This window comes from Neolamprologus brichardi, chromosome 3 (assembly GCF_056152115.1).
Source record: "Neolamprologus brichardi isolate AB-2024 chromosome 3, ASM5615211v1, whole genome shotgun sequence".
In the NCBI taxonomy this organism is placed as follows: Eukaryota; Metazoa; Chordata; class Actinopteri; order Cichliformes; family Cichlidae; genus Neolamprologus; species Neolamprologus brichardi.
Window position 1 is genome coordinate 60,576,935 of NC_142106.1, and position 19,441 is coordinate 60,596,375.

A 19,441-nucleotide genomic window follows, 5' to 3' on the forward strand; every position below is an offset into this window, starting at 1 on the left:
TCTTGTTGATATAACACATGAGCTTAATGTACTGAACAAGACGTTACAAGGCCAGGGGCAACTTGTCAGTGCTGCCTATGACAACGTGAGAGCATTCTCCACAAAACTTGCGCTCTGGAAAGCTCAGCTCTCTCAGACAAACCTTTGCCATTTCCCAGCATGCAAGGCACTCGTGGATGCAGGCACACCATTCAGTGCTGACAAATATGTTGATGTCATTTTGAGGCTACAGGAGGAATTTGATCACAGATTTGCTGACTTCAAGACACACAGAGCCACCTTTCAAATTTTTGCGGACCCCTTCTCCTTTGATGTGCAAGATGGTCCTTCTGTGCTTCAAATGGAGCTCATTGAGCTGCAGTGCAACTCTGAACTCAAAGCAAAGTTCAGGGAGGTGAGTGGAAAAGCAGACAAGCTTGGACAATTTTTGAGAGAATTGAGCCCTAGTTTCCCTCGGCTTTCCCGAATGTTCAAGCGGACCATGTGCCTTTTTGGTAGCACATACTTGTGCGAAAAGCTCTTCTCCACTTTGAACTTCAATAAGTCCAAGTACAGGTCCAGACTTACGGATGATCATCTTCAAGACATACTGAGGGTCGCAACTGCTTCCTCCCTCAGGCCAAATCTGGCTCGGCTATGCGAGAGGAAACGCTGCCAGGTCTCTAGCAGCTAGGAGTAGGCAAGAGAAGCCATGTTCAGAAGAACAGTTCATTTTCTACAGTGTTCCATTCATGTTCAGAAGAAGGTTACAGAACTGTTAATACAGACATTTCAATCTAAATACAGCAGATATAGAAGACTGAAAAAACACATAAGTTCACTGACTAAAAATATCTTATTATTATTTTATTTATGTATTAAAAATGGATTTATTTTCTTATTAATTCTTAATTTGTTTATTTCTTTTTCATATTTTGTGTTAAAAAATAAAAATAAAGAGATTTGAGAAGATTGGAATTTTTTAACCATGCCTTTCTTGTGGAAAACCTAATGCGGCCCAGCCTCACCCAGACTCTGCCTGCAGCGGCCACCAGCTAAATTGAGTTTGAGACCCCTGTCCTACACCATAAATCAGTAAGAGAGGGTACAACCTCTCTCATCGCCCCAAGTGGTGTGTGCATGCCAGAGCACTCTTGAAGGCACACAAAGTCTTTACAGACTACTAAGGATCAAACCTCTATCATTATGCAATCGATTATAAAACTCTAAGCATATATGAGTAAATATTTCTAAACATAAATGACAATCAACAATATAAACCTTACAGCTGGTTTTAATAACAGAATTTATTTGTTTCTCAAATGAGAAAGAGCTATCGAGCTACACTCCTAAATCTTTAGTTCTTAACTTTTCCAGTGGGCCAAGGTCGACATTATCTGCTAATGCTAAATAGGATGCCGTTATTAACTAATGCTAATTTGATGTGAATTAGCATTATGCACTAATGCTAACACTTACTTTTTAACAATGTGAGTAGCTAACGCTAACACAATTTTCCTTAACTTTATAACAATGTGAACGGCTAAAGCTAACACTCTTTTCCCTAGCATTACAACATCTGAGCTGCTAATGCTAAGTAGGCCGCCATTTGCACCTACGTCTAATTTAAGGCAAATACGCATTAGAACCTAATGCTCATATCGTTTTCCTTTGCTTTATAACAATGTGAGCAGCTACTGCTAAATAGCATTAGCTAATAACAGCAGTCTAATTTAAATCAAGTTAGCCTCATTTGCATTATAACGATGTGAGGAGTTAATGCTAAGTATGCTGCCATTAGCAGCTAATTCTAATTAGGGGTGAATAATTATTACCAGCTAACCACCAGTTTTCTCTTCCCTTTTAACAATGTTAGTAGCTAGTGCGAGGTAGGCTGATGCTATCAGCTAATGCTAAAGCTAATTTGATGTGAACTAGCATTACATTAGTGAGGAGTTAATGCTAAGTAGATTGCCATTAGCAGGTAATGCTAATTTTAGGTGAATAGGAATTGGCAGCTAATGCTAAAACCATATTTTCTTTCTTTATAACAATGTGACCAGCTAATGCTAAGTAGGTTGCTGTTATTAGCTAATACTAATTTGAGGTGAATTAGCATTATCCACTTATGCTAACAATGTTTTTTCGTACTTTTTAACAATATGAGTAGCTAATGTGAACACTATTTTTCATTCAATTTTAACTTTTCCCCTGCGATGTGAAGAGTTAATGGTAAATAGGACGCCATTAATGGCCAATTCTAATTTTAGGTGAATAACCATTTGCAGCTAATGCTAATACCATATTTTCTAATTTGACGTGAATTAGCATCATCTGTTAATGCTAACTCTTTTCCCTTGCATTATAACAATGTGAGCAGCTAATGCTAAGAAGGCTGCTGTTATAAGCTAATGCTAATTTGATGCGAGTTTAGCATTATCGGGTAATGCTAACACTTTTCCCTTCCCTTTTAACAATGTTTGTAGCTAGTGCTAGGTAGGCTGATGCTAGCAGCTAATGCTAATTTGATGTAAATTAGCATTATATTAGTGAGGAGTTAATACTAAGTAGACTGCCATTAGTGGCTAATGCTAATTTTAGATGAAAAGGAATTGGCAGCTAATGCTAATACCATATTTTCTTGCTTCATAACAATGTGACCAGCTAATACTTAGTAGGTTGCCGTTATTAGCTAATACTAATTTCAGGTGAATTAGCATTATCCGCTTATGCTAACAAAGTTTTTTCTTACTTTTTAACATTACGAGTAGCTAATGTGAACACTTTTTTTATTCAATTTTAACTTTTCCTCTGCGATGTGAAGAGTTAATGCTAAATAGGACACCATTAGTGGCTAATTCTAATTTTAGATGAAAAAGCATTAAAAGCTAAAGCTAATACCATATTTTCTTGCTTTATATCAATATCAGTAGCTAATGCTAGATATGTAGCCATCATTAGCTAATGCTAATTTAGCCACTAATGCTAACAATGTTTTTGCCAACTCTTTTCCCTTGCATTATAACAATATGACCAGCTAATGCTAAGAAGGCTGCCATTATTAGGTAATGCTAATTATTATGTGTGTCAGCATTATCCGCTGCTGCTAGCAATGTTTTATCTTACCTTTTAACAATATCAGCAGCTATTGCTAACATTACTTTCATTTCACTTAAGCCTATTTAGCATTAATTAACTTCATTTAGCATTAAGAAGTTTATGCTAATTAGGCTACCATTAGTGGCTAATGCTAATTTTAGGTGACTAAGCATTGGCAACTAATGCTTATACCATATTCTCTTGATTTCTAACAATATGAGCAGCTATTGCTAAGTAGGTTGCCGTTATTAGCTAATGCTAATTTATCCGCTAATGCTAACTATGTTTTCTCTTACTTATTAAAAATGATAGTAGCTAATACTAATACTCTTTTCCGTTGGGTAACAACGAAGTGAGGAGTTAATGCTAAGTAGGCAGCTTTTAGCGGCTTATTCTAATTAGGGGTGAATAATTATTAGCAGCTAATGCTAATACCGTTTTCTCTTTTCTTATAACAATATGAGCAGCTAATGCTAATTTGATGTAAATTAGCATTATATTAGTGAGGAGTTAATGCTAAGTAGGCTGCCATGAGTGACTCTTTTCCCTTGCATTATAACGATGTGAAGGGTTTATGCTAAGTAGGCTCCCATTAGCAGCTAAAGCTAATTTGAGGTGAATAAGCATTAGTAGCTAACGCTAATACCCTTTTCTCTTGTGTTATAATGATGTGACGTTAATGCTAAATAGGCTGCGATGAGTGACTCTTTTCCCTTGCATTATAACAATGTGAAGGGTTTATGCTAAGTAGGCTCCCATTAGCAGCTAAAGCTAATTTGAGGTGAATAAGCATTAGTAGCTAACGCTAATACCCTTTTCTCTTGTGTTATAATGACGTGAGACATTAATATTGTTCTCAAACAACAGAATGAGAATGAAATATTGATTCTAACAGGGCCCATAAACAGCATTATCTGAGCAGCATTAGCTTATCAGAGTTTCCATCATGGTCACACAAATCCTTAGCAGAGCAAAGTGGCCTACTTAGCAATAGCTGCTCAAGTTGTAGAAAGCAAGGGAAAACAGTATTAGCATTAGCTAAATGTGCACTTGAGAACAAATTTATTGTGAATTCAGCCGTGAATGTAGAGTTTGTCATTATTTAAGCTTCCATTTCCAAATGTTAGCTGCTCCTGTCTGCCTCTTTATCACACACAAAGACTGAAATGATTCACAGCCTTGTTTCATCCTTCTGTCACTATCACTGTGGACATACAGCATGGGAAACATACACATGGCTGACACTTTATTAGGTACACTGGCATCTATCTCAGGTACACCTGTGACCTAAATGTTCCTGCAAACAGACTCCTTGGAGACCCCCTACATAAATATCCATGTACTATCCAGCTAGACTAGTGTGTCTGTCCCTGAAAATATTCCTGCATGTGTGATTTTTCATGTCTCATCTGCAGCAAACAAACAGGAAGTGAGTGAAGGAAACAGGAAATGTTTCCAGCTCTTCCTCCTATATCAGACATTCTCTCCATACCTGAGAGTGTCCAGTCTCCAGCCTGGATCCTTCAGTCCAGCCGACAGCAGTTTCAGTCCTGAGCCACCTGGATGATTGTAGCTCAGGTCCAGCTCTCTCAGATGGGAGGGGTTGGAGGTCAGAGCGGAGGCCAGGGAAGTACAGCCTTCCTCTGTGATCAGACAGCCTGACAGACTGCAGACACACAAAACAGCAATCCGTCTGTTATCCATCTCTATGGCAGCATAACTAAGGGATGGTTCAGGGTCACCTGATCCAGCTCTAACTATAAGATTTCTCAAAAAGGAAAGTTTGCAGCTGATCTTCAAAGTAGAGAGGGTGTCTGCCATCACAATTTTACCTAAAGAAGGTAAGAACAAATGGTAAATGGCCTGCATTTGTATAGCGCTTTTCTAGTCCTTAAGGACCCCAAAGCGCTTTACACTACATTCAGTCATTCACCCATTCACACACGCATTCACACACTGGGGATGGCAAGCTACATTGTAGCCACAGCTGCCCTGGGGCGCACTGACAGAGGCGAGGCTGCCGGACACAGGCGCCACCGGGCCCTCTGACCACCACCAGGCGGCAAATATGGGGTTAGCATCTTGCCCAAGGATATTTGGCATGCAGCCAGGAGGCAGCCTGGGATCGAACCACCGACCTTCTGATTAGTGGCTGACCTGCTCTGCCACCTGAGCTACAGCCACCCCAATAACAACAAAGAGTATTGCAATAACTATAGACCCATTTCCCGTCTTAATAACGATTACAAACTGTACGCCTCGATTATTAGCAAAAGACTTCAAAACTTTGTACTAGATTTGATAGAAGTGCACCAAACCGGATTCATTAAGAGACGTCAGGCACAGGATAATATAAGGAGAGTCCTTCACATTATCGACAATGCAGAAAAGACCAATATCAGTACTGTGTTAATAAGTTTAGATCAAGAAAAGGCATTTGATAGTGTTAGTTGGCTCTTCCTATTTGAAGTATTGAAAAAAATTTGGGTTTAAGGACAGTTCAATACAATGTATAAGGACAATTTATAATCAACCTACAGCCAGAATCAAGGTGAATGGTAGCCTGACGGACAGAATTCGGCTACATAGAGGTACAAAACAGGGCTTTGTCTTGTCACCAATTCTTTTTGCTTTATATACCGAGCCACTAGCGCAAGCAGTGCGGCAGCATCCAAATCTGGAGGGGGTAACTCTTGCCGGACAAAAACATCTTATTGGATTATTTGCTGACGATGTCATTGCTTTCTTACGAGATCCTGACAAGTGCTTTCCAACTTTGATGCAACTATTCCATACCTTCGAACACTTGTCGGGCTACAAAATTAATGTACCCAAAACACAAATTTTATCATTCAGTTATACACCTTCTCAAAAGATTAGAGATGAATATAAATTAAATTGGCACTTGAATACCATGAAATATTTGGGCGTAGCCTTGACAAAATCATTATCTGCTATGTTGGACACACACTACAATCAGGTGGAGGGTAACATAAAAAAAGACCTAGAACGGTGGTCAACAACACCTACAAACTTTTACTCTAGAATTCAAATAATAAAGATGAACGTTCTCCCAAGAATGCTATACATGTTTCAATCACTCCCACTTCCTATACCTCAAAGAAAATTTAAAGTATGGGACAAGATGATCTCAAGGTTTATATGGGATGGGAAGAAGCCCAGAACAAGGCTAACAACATTGCAACTCCCGAAGTGTAAGGGAGGGATGGCTTTGCCTAAGGGAATACTTTTACGCAGCCCAACTTAGACCTCTTGTTGGTTGGTGTAGACCAGAATATGAGGCACGGTGGAAGGAAGTTGAAATTGAAATTGAAATGAAAGGAAATTGAGAAAGAAATTGAGGGAAACAAAATTCAAGTGTATCTCTGACAAACAATTAATGACCTCTTACAAAAGTAGAATGAATCAAATTGTGAAATTTACATTAGACATATGGCACACAGTAAAAGAAAAACATCAGTTAAAAGAACAATTATTTTTGCTGAGATGGTTTAGACATGATAAAAAATTTAAGCCGGGACAATTGGACCAAACATTCAAACGGTGGGAGTTAAAAGGGATTACAGCAGTTTGTACTCTAATGAAAAATGGAAGACTAATGAGTTTCCAACAATTAAAAATAAATACAAATTGGAAAATAGAGATTTTTTTACATAACTGCAAGTTAGGGATTATTGCGTAAAGCAAATAAAGTCTGACTGGCTTGAAAAATCATTGGGTATTGTTGGAATAGTAAAAAATTGCTATGAACATAAACAATTTAAAGCCATTTCCACTTTCTATAGATCATTAGAAGAAGATAGACAGGACACAACCTTTTACCTTAAAAAGCAATGGGAAGCTGAACTGGCCATAACTATAACAGAGAAGGAATGGGTCAGTATGTGTGAAATACAACACAGCACAACGAATTCGCCGTTGTGGAGGGAATTTTGCTGGAAAAATTTGACACGTTTTTTCATTACACCCAAAATTAAAAGCAAACAGACCTCAAGTCCACAGAAATGTTGGAGACTGTGTGGAGAAACAGAAGCAGACCATTCACATGTATTCTGGAAGTGCATAAAAATTAAAAAGAAGACCTTAAAATGACCATGGATATTCTGGGTTATGCACTTCCAAACACCTGCCAAGTGATGTATCTAGGAAACATAAAAGAACAGATACAAAAGGAGGACTATATCTAGTTAAAATAATTCTAGCCGCAACCAAAAAAGCAATCACAAAGAAGTGGTTACACCCAGACCCTCCCACTCAGCGAGATTGGATTAGTATTGTAGATCTCAGAGATGGAAAAAATAACATTCAATATTAGACTGATGGGATGTAAATACGATAGACAATGGAGGAAGTGGAAAGCATTCCGAGTAAAGTAGAGAGGGTGTCTGTCTCCTGAACTCAAACTGGGAGCTGCTTCCACACCCAGTCCAACATAGCCAGGCTTTCTTTGCTGCTTTGACAAAACCTCAAATCCCACCAGAGATGATGAGCATCATCACAGTGATGATCATTTCTCTGTAACCCAGGCTTTCTGCTTCCGGATCTGTGCATGCTCCCAGAACAAGGAGACCTTTAAACATCATTTCACTAAATGGATGGACTGAGCTCAGCCTACAGATGAACTGGTGCCAGAGATCATAAAGAACATCAAACAGTCAAATTCAACACTTTTAATGGAAATATGAGATTAATGCTGCAGACAATCATGAACCTGCTGAATTCATGAACATCAAGAATGCAGCGAGTGGTAAAATAAAGATTTGACCTCAGTGTGCTCAGTGTTCCTGTCTATTCCTAACATGATAGCTGCACGTTAGAGCTCTAAAACTGGAACTGACACATAAAAATGCTGAGAACACAGACTAGCAGCCACTGCATGGCCTCGAGTACCTATGTGGTGCGTTCAAAGAGCATCAGCACAGACATGGTGGGTTCAATAATATAGGACATAACAATTTCTACGGTGAAAATACTATCGATGAATGAGCCATAACATTTTAGCCATGTAAACATGTTATCAGTGGGCTTTCCAACAATTTACATTGATCATTAAAAGATAAAATACGTGAGTCGAGGTCACTACGAGCCATGTGAGGGTCAAACATGGCAGAGAACCTTCCAGCAGCATCTTGGTTTATAATCTGCCTTTGGGTCATCAGTTTAGGAGATGAAGGATCCAAGTAAAATAACAACTTAAACTAGAAAGCGAAAATTTCAGAAGAAATTTTAAGTGTGCCTATGCCGCTGCAAATCAGTGTCGTTTGCCATTCATCATTCAGATCTGCAGACGCTGTGCACAGAGGTTCATGAGCAGAAGTCCCATTGTACCACGGCAGACCCGACAATGTTTGCATGAACACGGTTTGTAGCTTTATTTATATTATATATATATATATATATATATATATATACAGTGGGGCAAAAAAGTATTTAGTCAGCCACCGATTGTGCAAGTTCCCCCACTTAAAATGATGACAGAGGTCAGTAATTTGCACCAGAGGTACACTTCAACTGTGAGAGACAGAATGTGAAAAAAAAATCCATGAATTCACATGGTAGGATTTGTAAAGAATTTATTCGTAAATCAGGGTGGAAAATAAGTATTTGGTCACCTCAAACAAGGAAAATCCCTGGCTCTCACAGACCTGTAACGTCTTCTGTAAGAAGCTTTTCTGTCCCCCACTCGTTACCTGTATGAATGGCACCTGTTTGACCTCATAATCTGTATAAAAGACACCTGTCCACAGCCTCAACCAGTCAGACTCCAAACTCCGCCATGGCCAAGACCAAAGAGCTTTCGAAGGACACCAGGAAAAGAATTGTAGACCTGCACCAGACTGGGAAGAGTGAATCTACAATAGGCAAGCAGCTTGGTGTGAAAAAATCAACTGTGGGAGCAATCATCAGAAAATGGAAGACATACAAGACCACTGATAATCTCCCTCGATCTATGGCTCCACGCAAGATCTCATCCCGTGGGGTCAAAATGATCATGAGAACGGTGAGCAAAGATCCCAGAACCACACGGGGGGACCTGGTGAATGACCTGCAGAGAGCTGGGACCAAAGTAACAAAGGTCACCATCAGTAACACACTACAACGGCAGGGAATCAAATCCTGCAGTGCCAGACGTGTTCCGCTGCTGAAGCCAGTGCATGTCCAGGCCCGTCTGAAGTTTGCCAGAGAGCACATGGATGATACAGCAGAGGATTGGGAGAATGTCATGTGGTCAGATGAAACCAAAGTAGAACTTTTTGGTATAAACTCAACTCGTCGTGTTTGGAGGAAGAAGAATACTGAGTTGCATCCCAAGAACACCATACCTAGTGTGAAGCATGGGGGTGGAAACATCATGCTATGGGGCTGTTTTTCTGCCAAGGGGACAGGACGACTGATCCGTGTTAAGGACAGAATGAATGGGGCCAAGTATCGTGAGATTTTGAGCCAAAACCTCCTTCCATCAGTGAGAACTTTGAAGATGAAACGAGGCTGGGTCTTCCAACATGACAATGATCCAAAACACACCGCCCGGGCAACAAAGGAGTGGCTCCGTAAGAAGCATTTGAAAGTCCTGGAGTGGCCTAGCCAGTCTCCAGACCTCAACCCCATAGAAAATCTGTGGCGGGAGTTGAAAGTCCGTGTTGCTCGGCGACAGCCCCAAAACATCACTGCTCTTGAGAAGATCTGCATGGAGGAATGGGCCAAAATACCAGCTACTGTGTGTGCAAACCTGGTAAAGACCTATAGTAAACGTTTGACCTCTGTTATTGCCAACAAAGGTTATGTTACAAAGTATTGAGTTGTATTTTTGTTATTGACCAAATACTTATTTTCCACCCTGATTTACGAATAAATTCTTTACAAATCCTACCATGTGAATTCATGGATTTTTTTTTCACATTCTGTCTCTCACAGTTGAAGTGTACCTCTGGTGGAAATTACTGACCTCTGTCATCATTTTAAGTGGGGGAACTTGCACAATCGGTGGCTGACTAAATACTTTTTTGCCCCACTGTATATACTTTATTGACCACTTTTCACACATGGTTGCTGTACCCACACAGCCGGCTGTAGCTTTTCATCTCACAGCCCAACACACACCAAAAAAAACACCCGAGAGAGCACAGACTTTACGCCTGAGAGGCGTGATTGCAGATGCCGCTCAGGTGGGTCCACCTCCCCTGCAGCGGCACTGCAGACCACGCTCCGCCACACACATCAAACACGTAAAATAAATATTTGTGCACTTTTGCATTCACTTTTTGTTATTTTTACACAGTGTTCTGAATGATTAACAATGGTCTACAGCCAATCTTGTGTATTATTATACAAACTTTGGTTGTAAGATTCAGATAACTATTTAATAAAAGCTAAATATTTTATATGAGAGTAAGAAAGAAAAGTATTTCTTTGTGCCCCCCTTTCCCTGTTAATGCCCTACCTGGCCCCCTGGCAAAAGCTTTGCTAGATCCGCCCCTGCACAGTTACCAGCTGTCAGCTACTTAGAAAAGGATCCTGGTGTTATTTGTCTCTCAGAAACAGTTCATAACTTCAACTCATTCAGGTCACCTAAAAGGTAAACTTGTTTCTCCATCACCAGTTCAGCTCTGATGATTCAGTAAGGACATCTCCTGGTTTGGACCAGCACTTTTATTTAGCTGTGTCTCCAGCAAACATCAGCTGATACTAGAAATTAAAATCAAAGGAATTCTAACAACAGCTGATCAACCTTAAACGTGCTGCTGTTGTTTAGCGCGATAAACAAACAAGAGAGAAAAGCCGATCATTGATCAGTTTCATGACTGAAGTTTCAACAAGCGAGAGAATGACAGGAGAGGCTGTCATAAAGTTCAACATCAGTAACTTAGCGCGCACACAGCTGTATAGAAACTCCGTGGTGTTACAAATAAACTACACCTAAACTCGGTTTATATCTGACCCAAATAGAGTGCAGTTCATAACTTCTTACCTGAAATTCAGTTCACCTCACGCTCCTGCCTTCGGTTTCCCTTATCCATGATTGAGCTCTGCGTTAGCCACCACTGGTCGATTGGCGTCCACCTCGCCGCCTCGTATGTCTCTTTCCCCGCATGTCCTTTCTGTCAGGGCTAGCTGCCCTTTGTTGGAGCTCCGCGTTAGCCACCACCAAACAACTCAGTTATTTTTCCCACATCGACCAGCATCTGGACAACCACCTTTCACTGTTTATACCGTTACTAAAATTAATAAATGAATTAATAAGTCCAGCTAAGAAACAGTCTCTTGGCGAGCGATCGGGTGGTGAAACGAGTGTCAGCCGCTTCACTGTAAGCCAAGCCCGGGTGCTTTTTAGCGAAGAGACGCTAGCCGCGCTAGCTACTTAGCCGCGCTAGCTACTTAGCCGCGCTAGCTACTTAGCCGCACTAGCTACTTAGCCGCGTTAGCAGCAACATCGTAAGTTGCTAATATGGGATGTTTTGACAAAACGAGCAGATATTTGACGTTTACACACCTACATTCTCGCCTGAAAATATCTTAAAAGTTTATTTTCTGACCTAGAAACAGTAATAAAAGCAATATATTAAACAAAGTGGTGGCCGCCATTGTTTGAGTCGGTAGAGGCGTGCTATGAATTGTGGGATATGGAGTTTTCCACCAAGCATACACCCTTGCAGTTACCGTAACTATTCAATGGCACACTTAATAAATGGTTTTTAGAGAACTGACCATCATCTGTGACTCAAATGCAGAAAAGGAGTCCGAGGTCATCAGACTGCATGTGAATCTGTCCTGGTAAACAACAGCGAGTCCTCCACCACGTCCTAAAAGACGTGGAGTTCAGATGACGGAGCAGCCAGTCGGGCAGATTTCATTCAAGTGCACATAATCAATATTCCCTCTAAGCTGTGCGTGTGCGCAATCCGCTGACACGCTCTCTGCACACAGAAAATCTGCATTGCGCACAAAAAGATATCTAACCTGAATTGAAATTAAAATAAATACGTTAATAATTCTGTTTTGCAGTGTTAGTCAGTGACTGGCTGCTCCCGTATGGGATTAGAACGATGTCGCCTTATCCCATAGTCCAGCCAATGATTCACATTCGTATATACGCAGCTAATCAACGTGGTTGACAGGCTATGACAGTGTCCTTATGTGCCGACACCGGTGTTTTGGTTGATGTGGAATGAAGCCATGGTAATGACAACGTGATGCAGTGATCCAAGGGACCGCTCAGGGAGTTTGTGTGTTCGCTCAGACACATGAAACATTAGAGGGAACATTGGACATAATCCTTATTTTGCTGCCACGTCTCAGTCAGACACATAAAATCTAGAGACTCTTTAATAAAGAGATCGCTTAGAATAAATGATTTGTTTGTTATGGAGCGAACGTTAAGCAGGGCCAACCGAGTTGATGACGATCGATCTGCAAAATCAACAGCTGACTGCAGCGGCACTTGAAATAAAGACCAATGCACCCCTGTGGACCTGCTGGGCAGGGCGGCAACTCCAGAGCTTGGAGAAGCAATGATCGATGAGCAGACATAGCTGTTATCAATAAAAACAGTGAACGTTTGATGGACACACCGTGAGAAACTGCTTTTGAGCCACAGAGCCCAGGACCGGCGTAACATATTAACTAAATGTCAGGAGAGGAAGTGGCCGCAGGCACCAGGATTCTCCCCACAGCCAAGATGCTAGCCTCTGGTACCTTCTCAGTTTCACCTGGACATCGGCCCTCGTTCCCCTTTTCCATCTCTTGAGGGTGGAAGTCCTGCGGGTTGTGAAGAGTAGCACACCAGAGGAGGAAGAGTTTTTCTGTTCAGCTGTTACAGTAGCTCTCCACTGAATCTTTGATGTTAAACCCTTTAAGACCTACCATAGAACAAGGTCCGCCAGAGCTTATCTTTAGATAAGCTCACAGAAACGCAAAGAAGGAGATGAAGCATCGCTGAATATGTTTCCAAACCAACTTCATTCTAAACCAAAGACTAGAAAATATGGTGACGCAAATCTTCCCTTTGGCTTCACCTGCACAAGTGCCGAGGTAGGTCTCCCTGCAGGATTGGTTTTCCCTGCGTCGGGAGCATCGCTGGGCTGTTTAAATCACGGACAAACAGTATCCCACATTCTTGATTTTTAGTTCACAAACACTTGTTGTAATGACTAACTACTCCTGACATTTTGGAGATGTTCGCTCTTTATACAGTAAAGTTACAGCTGTATACAAATAACATCAGGCTGATCCGGCCACGATTTGTTCCCCGGTTCAAATCACAGACAAACAGGATCCCACAGCTGTTTATGTTTTTAAACCCAATTTCCACAGAGAGGCATTTTTTGAAAATGTATTGATAGCAATGTTGATTATTATTACAGAAGAAGAAACAACAACTACCCGTTACGCCTTTGTAAATGGAGGGACAGTAACTGCGTGTAAAACCTGCAGATACTCAGATTAACAGTATTTTGTCTCTATTTGCCATTCTGCACTTCATCTCATGTAAAGAACAATGTGGCGCACAGCGTGACGTGAAAACAGGCGCAACCTTTGACGTTGCCAGATGAACTCTGTATTCCTCGTCTGCAAAAAATGAGTTTTAAATAATCTCAGTTTTTGGTGATTTGAAACGCTGTTTGGATGAAACAGCTGCGTTTTCAAAACTACCCGTGTAGGTGCGGACGTAGCGTAAAAGAGTAGTTTATTTTTTTACTACCTGTAATTTATTGCAGATTACTTGTATTTGCGTAATTGTTTACTAAATGTTTGAAGTGTGAAATAAACCGCAATGGAGCAAAATATGGGAGTGTGTGGTTGGAGGATGTGTTAGTGCGTGTGCATGCTGTTCACACGTGGGAGGGTGCGAACGTTTTTCGTGTAAAACAAAGGGGGGACCAGCAAAAAAAAAGTTTGGGAACCACTGCTGTAGTGCCATTTTGGGGAGCAGTTCAAGTTGCTATACATCAATACAACCGTTATAGCCCAAATTTTAATAATATGTATGCATTCAGTCCATAGTAACTGCATATATAGCAAAAAGTGCAATAAACTAGAAAAAAATGAAAATTGTTTTGTATTTTTACATATATTTGTAGTTAGAGAAATTTAAGAGGTTTATCCCTCAAAACTGAAGAACTAAAAAAGTTGCACAAAATAGTTTCCAACCACAGGAAATGTAATTTGAGTGTATCCATAGTTGTATTTTTGAGATACACCAAATTTTATATACTGCATGAAAAACTAAAATAAATATTATAATGCGAATTTGCAAGAAAAACTGCAGTGCATCAAAATAAACTATTTCCAACTGTGTAATTTGAGTTCTAAGCATCCAGAAACTATACAGAAAAGCATCAACTCAAACATGACTTTTAAAAACACCAGTGTAGGCTTATAAGGCGTTGAAGGTAAAAAACAAACAACTAGAATTTACGCAAAAATGACGTCACTTCAGGTTTCGGGCAGGTAATGGCGGACATACGATAGTTCGGGCTGACGTCTATTCCAATGTAGGAAGTGCTATGAACAGCTGATCGGATTGGCAAAGCGTGTTTCTGGAATATTACTTTTTTGTTGCTGCAAGTGCTTTTCATGCAACTTTTGCAAAGCTATGTGTGGAAGGAAACGGTGACCTAGGATAAGCTGGATGCATAAGATGTAAGTACAACTCCGGTTTCACATGCAAAAATAAACATTATTGCACTAGCTTATGTGGTTGCAGATCTACAGGCATTTAAAAATAGTTATGCAAAACTGAGCGTTCCCGCTCTGACCAGCCTTAAAGGGTTAACAGTATCTCCCAATCATAATTTAAAGCAGCAGAAATTAAGTCAGAACTCAAAAGAGCAAAAATGACATTAAAAAAATGATTGACGACAGTGAAAAACTACATTGTTGCCTCCAGCGAGCTGCAGCGGCGGAAAAGCCAAACACAGGCGCCATCTTGTTTGACAGAAGATCTTAGCACACAGCAGCTACAAGCATAGAATGCACCACTATTGTTCAAATGGAAGAAATAGAAAACACTCAATAAAACCTTCGACAGCTGAAACTAATGTAGACAATGTCAGGGGAGGAAGTCAAACTGAACTTATGACACCAAGCACGATAACTACCAAAATAATGCAGGAAAAGTAAACTAAGAAACCCTAAAGCAACTAAACAGAGCAGCTAACAATAAACAAGAAGTGTAAACTATAAAAACACAGAAGCTAACATGGCTAACACTAGCATCACTGTATGTAGCCCGACTCTTCTCACAGCAACATACAACTGTCATGGCTAGACGTCTCACTGATTGGCTCATGTTAGCTTGTGAAAATATAAAGTCCCAGCAGTACTAGCTGTTTTATATACTGTTTAAAATAAGCTAAATGTGCTTATAATGTCTAAATAAAGGCTGAAGCAGCTAGCACTGTTAGCATCAGCACCAAGCCCTGTTACATTTGTACACTGTTAGAGCAATGGCTCCAATCTACAGCCTTTAAAATCATGATTAAAATGCTGTGATTGCAGCCATTCCCCAACTTTCTGTGAATGGTTCTCATGGCCATTGATCAGTGGGCTTTGATCAGTGGGCCTTGATCAGTTGTTGTTGATCAATGGTCATGAGAATTTGCATAATTATGATTAAGGAACTGACCTCCCAGCCCATTGTTCCTTCAGTGGGCTGGTTTCAGTCATTATGCAAATGTACTGTTTATAAGATTGAAACCTGCAGTCAGCTGAGATTGAAGAAGTCACCTGGATGATGATGAAACGTTTCTCCCACAAAATGCTACGTCCAGATGAACAGAACCAACTTTTGGAGATTTACTTACCTGGATGATTATTGATTATTGGTAACTATATTGTCCCTAACGGGAAATTGATTTGCAGTATGTCCGTAAAAACAAACAAACAGACAACCAACACATCACATATACACTCCAAAATAATATATTATAATATAAGCCTGAGAAAACAACCTAGATTTTTCATTAAAAAAGTACAATGTGCAATGGCAACAAGACTTATGGTTTAGTGTTATTAACCATGATAATAGCAGTAGGTACAAAAGACAATCTATGTCTCTTTGTCTTCACTGCAGGCACTTTATAATGGCGACCTGATGGAAGCAGTTGAAAATCATTAAAGAGAGGATGATCTGAGCACAACAGGACAGAGGTCGCCTTCCTCAGCACCTGCCTGTTATAAAAGTCCACAAGCTGGACCTGAGACCTCTTACCAGCCACTTTAACCAGGTTGTTAAGTCTGGTCTTATTATTCAGGGACATATTACCATACCAAGCAATGATACATAAAGTTAAAACAGATTCAATGAAACTTTTATAAAAAAGAGTCATCATTTCAGATGAAACATTGAAACCTCTCAACCTCATTAAAAAGTCTTTGTACAACCTTTTTCACTGTAGCAGCAAGATGTGACTCAAAGGACAGAGTCTTATCAAGAACAACCCCCAAATACTTATAACTGTCCACCAGTTCAATGGCTGCACATTTACCACTGTTAGTGCAGGATGGGGGGATGACTTCCTGAAGTCAGTTACCATGTCCTTGGTTTCCAGTGTGTTGATCTTTAAGAATGACTGATCACACCACGAAACAAACTCATCCCCAACAGGCCCATGGGAATCCTCTTCACCATGAAGGAGGCTTACAATGACTGTGTCATCTGCATATTTATTGAAATGCCTGTTGGCCTGTGTGCTGCAACAGTCATTAGTGTACAAAATATACAGTAGAGGAGAGAGACAACAACCTTGTGCTGAGCCAGTAGAAGAGTTCAGCTGTTTGGAAAAACAACCGTTTACTCTCACACACTGAGATCTGTCAGTTAAAAAGTCTAAAATCCAACCAACAAGATTAAGATCAAGTTTAAACTGGTTAAGAAGCTTATCAACTAAAAGATGTGGCTGGATAGAATTAAAAGCTGAAGAAAAATCAATAAATAAGAGCCGAGCATGAGCTTTGGCGCCATCAAGATGCCGATAAAGGAAGTTCAACAGAGTGACCACTGCATCATCAACACCTCTACGAGGCCTGTATGCAAACTGTAGTGGATCTATAAACTTCTCTACTTGCTGCAGGATCTCCTTCCTCACAAGGTTTTCAAAGGACTTCATCACTAAGGATGTTAAAGTGACAGGCCAAAAATCATTTAATGATGTAGGTTTTGTGATCTTAGCAACTGGAGAAATAATTGATTTTTTCCTCTGGAACCTTCTGTTGCTGAAGTGATAAAAGAAAGATGTAATAAAAAATACTGCATAATTGCTCAGCACATGTTCTAAGCACCTGGCCACAAATATTATCAGGATCTGGACTTTTATTAGTCTTACTCATTTTAAAATGATTTCCCACCCTTCTTTCATCAAAGAACAAAGCTGGGGGGCTCTGGTGCTCTCTATTAAGAAATCAAGCGTATTCCTTGAATTATTATTATCATTAAATCTCAAATCAAATCTATTCAGCTCATTGGCTAACTGAGAGTCTGAGCTAAAACCAGGGAGACTTATCTTATTACAGTCACTGTAACAGTGAGTAGTCATGTGTTTCATGCCTGCCCAGGCAAACCTTAAGTTATTGCTACCCATCTCCGCCTCTACCTTATCCTTGTATTTTATTTTGGCTTTTTAAATTTCTGATCTGATCTCCTTCCTAATTTCTCTGACTTTCAAGATATTCCCTTCAATAAAAGCTTTTTTCCTTTCATGAATAAGCCTCATAAGAGCTTTTGAAGACCATGGTTTGTTATTAGGGAAAACATGCACAACCTTTGAAGGAATAATCATGTCTCTGCAAAAGGAGATATAGCTGCAGACAACGTCAGTGAGTTCATTAATGTCTCTACATGATTCTGTAAACACCGACCAGTCTGTATAGTCAAGGCAGCCCTGCAGGGCTAAAGAGGCGTCGTCACTCCAAACCTTTATGCGGTGTTTCCTCACTTTCTCTCTTCTCAGCACAGTCTTGTAAACTGGCAGAAGATGCACCGTGTTGTGATCCGAGGATCCGAGGGCGGGGCCAGCCACAGATGTATACGCACCTTTTATGGAACCGTAACACAGATCCAGAGTCTTATTGAAGCGTGTGGGACAGTTCACATACTGATAAAAACTGCTCAGTGTTTCCTTCAAGTCCCCAAGAACAATATTAGGAGCCTCAGGAGAGAGAGATTGTGGTGAGTGGATGACGTTGAAGATGGTGTCAGTCGCATTCTTAGGATTTGCTTTAGGGTGGACGTAAACGACGGTGACGTTGATCTGTGGGAATTCCCTCGGCAGATAAAACGGCCTCAAAGACACAGAGAGGAGCTCAATGTCAGGCAGGCACACTTGTCTACGAACGGTCACGTTTTTACACCATTTCTGATTTATATACAAACACACCCCTCCTCCTTGAGATTTCTGGGTAGCTCCGGGGTCTCGATCCAAACGTATGGGAAACCCGAAGCCATTTAGTTCCAGAGAACAATCAGGGTCAGAGTCCTTGAGCCAAGTCTCTGTGAATGCCATTAGACATGTATCCCTGTAGTCACGTAAGTGTGCGACATTCAAATGCAGTTCATCCAATTTACTCCTCAGAGACTGCACATTAGCCAGTATTATTGATGGTAAAGGAATACGATTGTATCATATTTACAATCGCTGACGTAGGCCTCCCTTCTTACCCTGCTTCCTTGCTTTGACTCTGTTAAAGACAAAAGTGCCCCTGTCGTTACTGGATAATCCATAGCTGGGAAACACTGGAGGGTGAGAAGAGTCCAAAGACGGGCCTTTCCATCGAAGATCCAGAAGAAACTCCCGTGAGTATGTAATTGTTTGAGAGTAGCAATGACTCCAAACAACCGTCAGGATTGCCAATAAAACCATGCGAAATAAAAAACCCATCTTCGTTGCTATAGGATTTCCTCAGGCAAAAAATATATATATAAAGAAATAAAAGAATGAAATAAAATGAGTTAAAACACTGACAGAGAGAGACAACCTGCTGGTTGCCGCAAGAGCAGCGCCCCTCTTTCTAGTCTAGATTGAGAATGCATCAAGACCACTCACTCACCCTTCCCTCCCGCCTCTCAGCTGCTGAAACTCACAGTTTGTTACCATGGAACAGTCACTCTTTCATCTGAGATGAAGCCTGATAGTCTGACTGATGCAACATAACATTCAGTCTACACTTTCGTTTTTGTGCAAAGATAATAAGCAGACTAAAGGAAAAATATATGAACTCAGTTCCACCACTGTTAAAAAAACAGTGTCTGACTCGCAATTTGCTGCTGCAGTAATGTAAGTAAAATAATCTGAAAGTCACTATTTGACTAAATTATTTAGATGAGAAAATATATATTTAACACATT

The 19,441-nt window shown here is 40.4% G+C and overlaps 2 protein-coding genes across 3 annotated transcripts in view; one reads left to right on the forward strand and one right to left on the reverse strand.

The window, feature by feature from the left end:
* Nucleotides 1-19,441, forward strand: part of LOC148105994 (Fc receptor-like B) — a 385,026-nt gene that overhangs the window by 325,075 nt on the left and 40,510 nt on the right. The window lies entirely within an intron of this gene.
* The window catches only part of LOC102777248 (NLR family CARD domain-containing protein 3-like), a 1,099,208-nt gene that overhangs the window by 146,061 nt on the left and 933,706 nt on the right, over nt 1-19,441 (reverse strand). The window lies entirely within an intron of this gene.